We start from the raw sequence: 10,829 nt of genomic DNA, 5'->3' as shown, positions 1-10,829 counted from the left end.
TTTCTGTGCTTGTCTTTATCTGTTTATTTGTCTGTGAAATACTGATGGAGATGGAGGTGTGGAGGAATGGCAGTATGAGATTTAGGTTTAAGGTTAAGTTAAGTCAGGTTTACATATTCTTAGAAAACCACCTTTTATGACTTCTGTTTAATACTTTAAGCTCTATAATCTGAGAGTCGGCGTTCTAGGATTGCCTCTGGCATTCTCAGGACCTTATATATTATGTGTGTGGCACCTTTACCATACTGAAAATCTCTGGTTCTTATTCCATACTATGTTGTTGTTTTTCAGATGCAGGTCGAGAGGCATCTCGTTAGGCGTCTGGACTTTTGAAGCGGAATGGTTACTGGGTTATTTATTATGCTATGATGTATATATATGTATTTAGCTTTCTCTCCACATGACTTATTCTTTTTTATCCTCCTAGAGGTGTATGGAGGGGCAGGATTTTATTTATGTATATTTGAATTTTGGATAGAGTTAATAGTCAATTTCATCCCTGAAAGATACCTCGATCTCCATTTTCGTCTCCGAAAGTCAAAATTAATCAAAATCGTCCTCCAAAGATACCTTACCTGATCACGTTCGTCCTTCCGTCATCTCCCTAGCTTAGTTGGCAAACGTCCGCTGACGTGGGCCGTTAACTGCCAATGTGGCAAACGCCAGGCTGTAGCATGTTGTTGATGACAAGATAACTCTTGTTTAAGACGTCAAATTAGTCCCTGGAGTGGATAAACTCTAATTTGAGGTCAAGCCAGCGATTTCTTCAACTTTTGCTGCTCACTCACCAGAAACAGATGGTCTTCAAGGTTTCCATTCGGCATGTAATCATAAACCAAAAACCTCTGGCTTCCCCTGTCATTAAATTTTTCATCATCATCATCCACTACACAACAGCCTCGAAGAGGCACCAGATTCCGGTGCTTCAGGTTGCTAATAATCTCCACCTCATTACAAAACTCCATATCCCCTTGAAAATCAGATTCCAAGATCCTCTTAACCGCCACGACCAAACCATTGGACAAAACCCCCTTGAAAACAAGCCCAAATCCACCCCTGCCAATGAAATTCTTGGTTGAGAAATTATCAGTAGCCTTCTCAAACTTATCAATCTTGAACCAAATAGACCCCGTATTCGGCCTCAACCTACGCCTAGACCCTTGTTCCTCAGGATCAAAATCAAATTCATCATCATTAAGCTTCTTCCTCCTAACCTTCCTATCATACCAAACATAAACCCCTAACAAATAACACATAACTAACAAAGCAACACCAGCACCAGTTAACCCAAAAACCAAACTCTGGTGACTTTTCCCACCAGAACCACCACCCTGTGGGTAAAGTGACATACCAAAGATGCAACTCATGGCACCATTGCTTTTAGGTCCATACTGATTCACAAACGCAGCAGCATATAGAATAGTAAATTTGAAACAATTTTCAGAGTGAGAAGCATTACTATCAATGGAGACAAGTTTATGCTGCACCTGAAACCCCGGCAGTAAGACACACATCACATAGCGAAAGATCAGTGAGGTCTTGTTTTCAACTAGTATCAAGAGGCGTGATTTGACCAAGCTTCTTGTCCCAATCTTTTAGGGTTTCAATTCCTGCTCAGACGTTTCAGGACATGACGAACTGGTGAGGGTCAAAGCACAAGTCAACGAGATTGTTTTCGAGAGACAAGGAATTGAGCTGAGACTGGAAATCATGGAGGCATGAGGTTGAGGTTTCAAGGTTTGGGAGGTTGAAATTTGTAGTTGCTTTAAGGTACTGTGCGAACCCTATTCCGATTAGAGATAAGAGCGAGGTGCAATAGTTGCTCAAGTTTGATAATAAAGAGTGGAAATTCTCACATGCTGAAGGGTTCCATGGAACTCTCTTAACATAGCTGAAGTCGATGGGGGCATGTTGAAGGAGAAGAAGGAGAAGGTGAAGGTGGAGGTGCTGCCATGGTGAAAGACAGAGCAATGGTTGATATGACACGCCTCCTCTGAAGATAAAACGGCGACATTTCAACCCTAGTAGCGCTTTCTACCGAAACGACGTCGTTTTTGTTCTCTGTCACCTTGGTAGTTAACGGCCCACGTCAGCAGACGTTTGCCAACTCAGCTAGGGAGATGACAGAAGGACGAACGTGATCAAGTAAGGTATCTTTGGAGGACGATTTTGATTAATTTTGACTTTCGGGGACGAAAATGGAGATCGCGGTATCTTTCAGGGACGAAATTGACTATTAACTCATTTTGGATATGTATATATATGTATATATGTGTGTATATTCTCCGGCCAATCTTGACTTCGCAGGTTGAGTCAGGAGCTCGTTATTTTGTATCTTTGGCTCTCTGTTCCTGTTTTGGGTTACTTTACACTTGACAGCTGTAGCTTTCTTAGCATGCAAGTTAACTCATTTCTCGAGCGTTGCGCTTTTATTTTTTGCGATTTTTATTTCCTCTATTCTTCAAGGCTCCTAGCATATTATAATTCTTCTGCTATTATATATTTACATTTTAGTTTAGAGGTCGTAATACTACACCACCTCTGCTTTACGACTTAAGCATAAAGCTCTGGGTGGTAGGGTGTTACACCACACCCTAAGATAATTTATGCATGGAACTCATTCAAAAAATGCACATAAATCGTCTCAAGGAACTGATCTTTTCAAGTTGTATCTAACTTATTCTAGAAAAGGACTAATTATATATTTTTTACCTAAACCAGTAGGGGGTAGCACGATTTATGTGTTAACACAACACACAGTTGCCTAGCACGATTTACGTGCAAAAATCTATGGCACAATAGGTTGTGGCGATTTATGTTTAAATATATAAAGCTCAAGACTTCAGAATGATTTATGAAGACAAAGAGGCTATAAATAAATAATTATGATATATAACAAGCCATAGATGATTGAGAGTTTTAGGAGAGATGGCTGAGAGTGTATTTTTACTAGTTCATTACCGAGGGATAGTTGATGAAACCACAAGTGAGGGTGTTATATTCTCTAGTAAAAAGCACATTGGAGTGTTTGTAAATCCTTCAATAAGTTTATTGGATTTACAAAATAGTATATTACAGAAGTTAAGAAAGTGCGGCAAAAATGTGTAAAGTAAGTATTTTTTCGAATTCCTATCTTACTCAGGTAAGGTTATGTTAAGTTTGAAAAGTATGAGATGTTGGGCAATGATGACATGCGAATTATATTTCATAATGAATCTAGATTTTCAGATTTGGGGGCTATAGAGTTGATTGCGAAAATGGTTGATGTAAAGGGTAGCTTTGGAGGATCTGCTCTGAATCTGCCAACTAGCATGATAGAGAGGGGTTCTAGTGCCATTCCAACTGGTAACAAGGTTACTACCCATGTTTTGTCTCCATCATTTACAGCAGATTTTCCCGTCCAGGCAAATAATATAGATGACTTGGGTGATGTGCTTAGAAAGCTTGCTGCTGCAATGAGAGCAGCACCTATATTGGATGGTACACTGGCATTCTTGGAAGTCAGAGATAGAAATCCACTTGCTGAGGCTGTAGGCGATGATAGGTCAGATTCGGAACCACCCATTATTGGTGATGATATCGATGGCAAGGAAGAGACAACATGGGTTGAGAGATTGCAAGCTCAGTTAAGCTCTCAGACACAGCAGTACCCTCCACACTTCTTTAATTTGGACCTTGAGGCAATGAATCAATCGGCATTTTCAACTCAAAAGCTACATACTATTCATGGAGACTCGTCTGACAGGCGAGTTTTAAATCGGCCAGAGGTTCCAAAGCAAAGAGGAAGCTGTATTGACAGTGAAGAGTTATAATATTTGTCGAGATATTGAGTATAAAGTATTTGGGTCCGATCAATTGAAGTATCACGAAAAGTGTGTGCAATTTGAGAATGGATGTAATTAGCTAATATGTGTGACTATGCGACAGAGGAAAGGCTACTGAAAATTTCGAAAGTACAATGGGTTACACACATGTCTTGCAATAGAGGTATCTAGCAATCACACGTAGCTCGATTATCATGTCATCCGTGCATCAATTCTATCACTGGTCATGGCAGATGCATCAATCTCTGTGAAAGTATTACAGAATGCGGTGTCATTATAATTCGGTTTCATGCCTAGTTACAGGAAGGTATGGATAGCTAAGCAGAAGGCAATTGCACAGGTATATGGTGATTGGGAGGAGTCTTATAACCTGATTTCGAGGTGGATCATTGGGGTTCATTTATATATATGCTCGGTGCTATAGCAGTGTTGTGTACTTCACCTGTTAGGGATGGTAATACGGTCGATGGAACGAGGGTATTTTTACATCGATTGTTTTAGACGATTTCTCCGTGTGTTGAGGCCTTCAAGTATTGCAAGCCACTGATATCTAATAATGGTACTCATTTGTATGGCAAGTATAGAGGTACTCTACTAATGCGATTGCACAAGATGGAAACTCAAACATTCTCCCAGTTGCGTTCGAGTTAGTCGAGGGCAAGAACACGGATTCGTGGAAGTTTTTCCTGAGTCACCTTTGTCAACATGTGACTCTGCAGCCCGACATTCTAGTTATCTTTGACTGCCACAACACAATCAAGGTTGCATTGGTTGCCGAAGACAGTGGGTGGTGTAACACTCTAATTTCTAACACCTCATGATCATACTAAAAATTTGAGCGCTACTTACCTCTAAATCTTTTTATTTTATACTATCTTTGTTTAATATCGAGCCTTTATTAATATGAACCGGAATTTTAATAAAAAAATGAAAAGGGAAAGAGGAGCTAAGTTACCATCAACTTCTATCAGACAAAAGTAACGCCAACGTATAAAAGAGGAGGATATGAATATTTTTACCAAATTAAATTTTTTATTAGAGTTACGGATCACAAGAAATCGAAGACATAATTTTTGGTGTGGTCACGGTTTTTCTCATGCAAGCATTCAATCTCCTTTTTTTTGTCAAAGTAATTCGGTCATGCATGAGGATTAAATGGGGTTGATAATGTTAAAGGAAGATGTGTGGCGATTAAGAGTTCATGAGATGTCAAGGTTATATTATACATATTTACATTAAAACCACGTTTCCATTTCTTTACCTTTGATTATATATATATTGAAACATGCCTATATACATATATAAGCCACGTTGTGGCTTTTCTTTCTTTATGTTTTCAATAAATAAATAAATAATAATAATAATAATAATAATAATAATAATAATAATAATAATGGTTAAGTATTCTTTTCATTCCTAAGGTCTGAGACCAAAATCAACTGACTTTTTTTTATTATTAAAATCATCATCAACGTTACAAAACGTTATAAAATCGTTCTTTTTCACTTTAATTTTATTTTTTTACCAAATTACCCTTAATAATTAATATAAATAATAAAAACAAACCCTCCCCCTCCACTTGCATCCCACCTCCCCCACGACGCCATCCGCTTCTTTCTCTCCCTCCCTCTCCCTCCCCAGCCGGTCGCCTGATTCTCCGCCTGCAACCTCTCCTCCATCTTTCACAAGCGCATTGCTCACAAACACATAAGACTCAAAGCCAAGACCTATCACCAAACAATGCACTTGCTTCCCAAGCTCTCAAAGAGCACAATTAGCACAAGCTCCAATCACACTAGAAAGCACTAAAAGGGTCCAAAATCTCAACCCTTTTACGAAGCATTTTCACAAACAGGTGCAATACATCAACAGTTCAACACCGTTCCCACTCTGAACGAACCCCGAAATCAAAGCAGTCCAAGCAAACAAGTCCCTATTGGGAGCTTTTCGAAATAGCCTCAAAGCTTCGTTCTTGAAACCGTTACGTGCATACCCCGATATCATGGCGGTCCAAGAGGCCTTATTAAACAACGAGATGGAATAAAAAACGGCGCGGGCATAGAGAGGGAGGGAGAACTTGGAGTACATGTCGACAAGGGAGGAGAGGGATAAGGAGAGGCGGGGATGGCAGGAGAGGGAGAGGGAGAGGGAGAGGCGGGGATGGCAGGAGAGGAAAAGGCTGACGGGCGTCGTGGGGGAGGCGGGGTGTAGGTGGAGGGGGGAAAGGTTTGGTTTTATTTTTTAATATTATTTTTATTATTTATATTAATTATTAAGGGCAATTTGGTAAAAAAATAAAATTAAAGTGAAAAAGAACGATTTTATAACGTTTTGTAACGTTGAGGATGATTTTAATAACAAAAAAAGGTCGGAGACGATTTTGATTTTGGCCTCAGACCTTAGAGACGAAAAGAATACTTAACCCTAATAATAATAATAATAATATTAACAATTACAAAAATTAATTTAAATTTTTGCTTTTTAAAATAATTTTTAATAAATAATTCAAACTAATAGAATAAGTCATAAATAAATTAAATTTCAGTAATTTTTAAATTTTAATTAATTATTTTTGGTAAAATAATTCTTTTAAAAATAAAATCTCAACAAATATAATAACTCATAAATAATTAATTAGAGTTGTGGATCTAACATCGGGATGGTGGCCACGCGATATAGTCATATGATAACCAACATTTCTCAGTGTATTAATATCGTCCTAAAGGGTACACGCAACTTACCCGATGGTTCACTTGTTAAGTCAACATATGGGCATTTAGCTGAGTGCTTTGTTAGGAAAGAAAAGGAAGCAAAGTCGCAACTCGGGGCTAGGCAAGAATTTTGTTAGACATTTGTGAAGGTGATTAAGAAAAATCTACAGGCCTTTAGAAACATGCGAGTTGAATTGTATGACAGAGAAAATTCAGAGTTTGTTGTGGATGATTGCATCGATAGGGGAAAGAATTGCTTTGAGTGCGTGTAGGTTTTCGCTATCTTCATGCACATGTAACTGTGGATATTTTCAAACCCTCCATTATCCATGTCGTCATGTACTTGCAGCTTGTTCGTATTGCAGACTGGATTGGAGGACTTATGTTGATAACGTGTATCGTATTAGTACCGTGTTCAATGTTTATAAGATGTGTTTCTCTCCACCAATTCTTGATGACTTGCTGTCCTTGTACGAGGGTCCTCTAGTTATCCCTGATCCCAGCATGATGCGAACGATAGTTGGTCGTCTTCGGACTGCAAGGATAAGAAATAGTGTGGATGAGACTAATCATGATCACCCAAAGAGATATGGTATGTGGAGGCTTCTAGGACATACTAGAAGATAATGTCCCCATTGCCCAAGTGCTTCTAGTTCTGATGAAGGGTGCAACGCATAATCGTTTATGACTTTCCTGTTAGCTTATGTTATTTCCAGGTCATCTTAATTCATTAGGATTTTATGTTAGCTTTATCTTTTGTTTCAAGTGATGCACTACTTGTGTTTTTTAGTAACAATGTCTTGGACAAAGTGGTGAATGTTATCTGTTATTAGTAAATTTATATATCATGTTTATTTTATAGTTTTTGTCCTTGATCCACTAAATTTTACACCCAATTTGACATTAACTCTGATAATACAATAACATAATAAGTTGGTACTACAATACGAGTCAAAGAGTCCAAAATATAAGAGTTACAAATACAGTGTACCATGATAGCTAAAAGATACAATAACATAGCAATAACAACAATAAAATAATCTGAAATACCCAAACCCACTAGCTAACACATATGTCACTTAGTGCCATATTTCGCTGGCTTAATGATGCACTTCTTCCTCCAGGGGACTAGTACATATGGATCTAGTGGCTGGCTGCTGAAACCTGCTTTGGATGATAAGTAGATGGTCTCTGTGTATCTCCACCAAGGGCAAATGTCGAAGTGACACCCATAGCAAACAGATCTCCCTGATAACCAGTCGATGCTTCATTCAGATCGACGTTAAGGTCCACTGAACCTCCCTCAAACTATGGCCTATAATCACCACATGCGTTGGCAAATTGTGCAATCTCAGTAAAAAAAATCTTTTCCAGCACCAAACACCTGCTCCATCTGATTCGGGATGTCGAAGTCCGGAAATAGTGTGGAAGCCTCAAAGACTCCACCTTTACCCCTACCACCACCAGCAACACTAGATGTCTTGACCCCTCCACCACCACCTTGCCCTCCAGAGCCCCTAACTCCTCCACTTCTAGAACTTTTAGAACCATTAGCCCCTGTAGCTTTTCCCCCATCCAGGGCCACCTTTAACCCTTCCGTGACCAGAGCCACCTACACCACCTCCCCAACCAGAGTCACTACCACTCCAATCCCAACCAGACCCACCTCCATGGTGTCCCCAACCTCCCCCATGACTCTGACTTCTCCTATTGTCATCATCATCAATGTCCTGTGCCTCATCCAACCCAATACATCATCAACCCCCTGTGACATAGGCTAGCTATATCAGGTGCCAACACATTCACGAGTAGCCCTATGTTGATTTTCTGGAAAGTTTGGTCACTTTTGTCTAGTTAGCACAATAGTATCACCCTAAATAGAAGCATCTACAGGAATCCCAGCTTGGAGAAGGTCAACTAGGTCCTGATCCTGTGAAAGGAATCTATGGGCTACTTTATACCACCAATCAAGATACTCAACTGATGGACTGAAATGCAAGCACGCTCTAATGTCTCTGGTCCCAATACTCATGCCATGTGGCGAATATCTCAGGAAACCATTAGGTCGGTCCTCGACCATCCTTCGATAATAGAAAGTCAGTGTTGATGGCTGAATCGGGGATGTACTGAACTCTCTCAAGCTGAGATAGAACTCTGTCAACCTGATGCTACATAATTGATACAAAGTAAATCAACATAGTAGTCAACTTTAATAAGTGTGTCTGCTCAGGCCTAAAGATATCAGAATGGACTACTTGAATAACCTCAAGAGCGTGGTACAACATCCAAATAAACTGCAACATGTCAATTAGTCAGATTCAAGTATTATGGTATAAACATAAACAATGAACCAGTATAGTTGAAAACAAGTAATGGAAGCTTATACTTACAACATTTACACTCAACCTGTCTATTCTATGTCGAGTAGCGATGACCTGATACTCTTTTTGTCTGATGATGGCAGGTACCTACTGATGAGCGGATATTTTATACGCTTTTTGGGGGTGTTTTAATATAGTTTTTAGTAGGATCTAGCTAGTTTTTAGTACATTTTTATTAGTTTTTATGCAAAAATTATATTTCTGGACTTTACTATGAGTTTGTGTGTTTTTTTGTGATTTCTAGTATTTTTTGGTTGAAATTAAGGGACCTGAGCAAAAATATGATTCAGAGGCTGAAAAAGGACTGCCGATGCTGTTGGATTCTAATCTTTCTGCACTCGAAATAGAATTTTTGGAGCTACAGGAGTCCAAATGGCGCGCTCTTAATTGCGTTGGAAAGTAGACATCCAGGTCTTTCCAGCAATACATAATAGTCTATACTTTGCTCAAGTTTAGACGACGCAAACTGGCGTTTAACGCCAGTTTTCTGCCCTATTCTGGCGTCAAATACCAGAAACAAGTTGCAAAACAGAGTTAATCGCCAGAAATAGGTTACAAACTGGCGTTTAACTCCAAGAATGGCCTATGGACGTGAAAGCTTCAATGCTCAGCCCCAACACACACCAAGTGGGCCTCAGAAGTGGATTTCTGCAGTATCTATTTTAGTTTACTCATTTTCTGTAAACCTAGGTTACTAGTTGAGTATATAAACTACTTTTAGAGATTTATTTTGTACCTCATGACATTTTTACATCTGAAATTGTACCTTTGACGGCATGAGTCTCTAAACCCCATGGTTGGGGGTGAGGAGCTCTGCAGCGTCTCAATAAATTAATGCAAGTATTTCTGTTTTCTATTCAATCTCGCTTGTTTCTATTCTAAGATGTTCATTCGCACTTCAACATGATGAATGTGATGATCTGTGACACTCATCACCATTCTCAACCTATAAACGCGTGCAGGCACGGACCCATGCATTGTAGTGAGGGGGCACTTGCCCCCACTCTCATTTCATATTTTTTAATAAAAAAAATTATATATATAATATGCCCCCATTTTAAATTTTAAATGACCCCACTACAAATAAATAAAGTCCAATTATTAAAAGTTCCAAATTCATTTTATCTTTCTATCATTTTGACTATTAGTTAAGCTAATCAAATTTAGTCTTCTTCTATTCTCAAATCCCAGCCGTCACTCATTTATTCTTTTAAACCCTCTTCTTAGTTTCATATTTTCAACCTTCTTGTCTATTCCTTATCTAGTGGTCATTTTCTCTTCATCAAAAGATAAATTTTAAATTCTCTATTTTGTTTTATATAGCTCTCTATGACTCTATTTATTTTTCAATTTCATTGTTTCTCTTTTTGATATTGTCAGTTGCAAATTTTAATTCAAACAATTATAGTTTAGGTATTAATCTATTTTTTTATTCTCTTCATAGATTTATATATTTTATTTTATTGTCAATTTAGTGATCCTTATTATTTATTTGTTTATCTTTCATTCTCTTCTATTATATGTTATGATATTGCATATACATTTTTAAAGTGAATTGATCAATTTACTAATTTAAAATATATATGTTTTATTTTTAAAAATAATAATGAAAAAATATTTTTAAAAAAAGCTACCACTAAAATCTAAAGTCACTGCATTAGTCTCTTCTAATAAAAAAAATTCTTAGAATTGAAGCGAAAAAAGTTAGCGGCTAATATAATTTTTAGTTTTTTTTTGTATTCGAATAATTAATGTGTATTTTTATATTTTTAAATTTAAATTAATATATCTTTTGATAGTAGTGTGTATTATATTTGCCCCCTCAATATAAATTTTCTGGGTCCGTCACTGAACGCGTGCCTGACAACCACTTTCGTTCTACCTTAGATTGAATGTATATCTCTTGGGTTTCT

The 10,829-nt window shown here is 37.9% G+C and overlaps 1 pseudogene; it reads right to left on the bottom strand.

The window, feature by feature from the left end:
* Positions 1–749: 749 nt before the first annotated feature.
* On the bottom strand, positions 750–2,397 carry LOC130981390 (probable receptor-like protein kinase At1g11050; annotated as a pseudogene).
* Between the last annotated feature and the right edge of the window lie 8,432 nt (positions 2,398–10,829).

Source organism: Arachis stenosperma, chromosome 5 (genome assembly GCF_014773155.1).
Source record: "Arachis stenosperma cultivar V10309 chromosome 5, arast.V10309.gnm1.PFL2, whole genome shotgun sequence".
Lineage (NCBI taxonomy): Eukaryota > Viridiplantae > Streptophyta > Magnoliopsida > Fabales > Fabaceae > Arachis > Arachis stenosperma.
The sequence above is the reverse complement of the archived record's forward strand: the minus strand, read 5'-3'. Positions and strand labels throughout refer to the sequence as shown.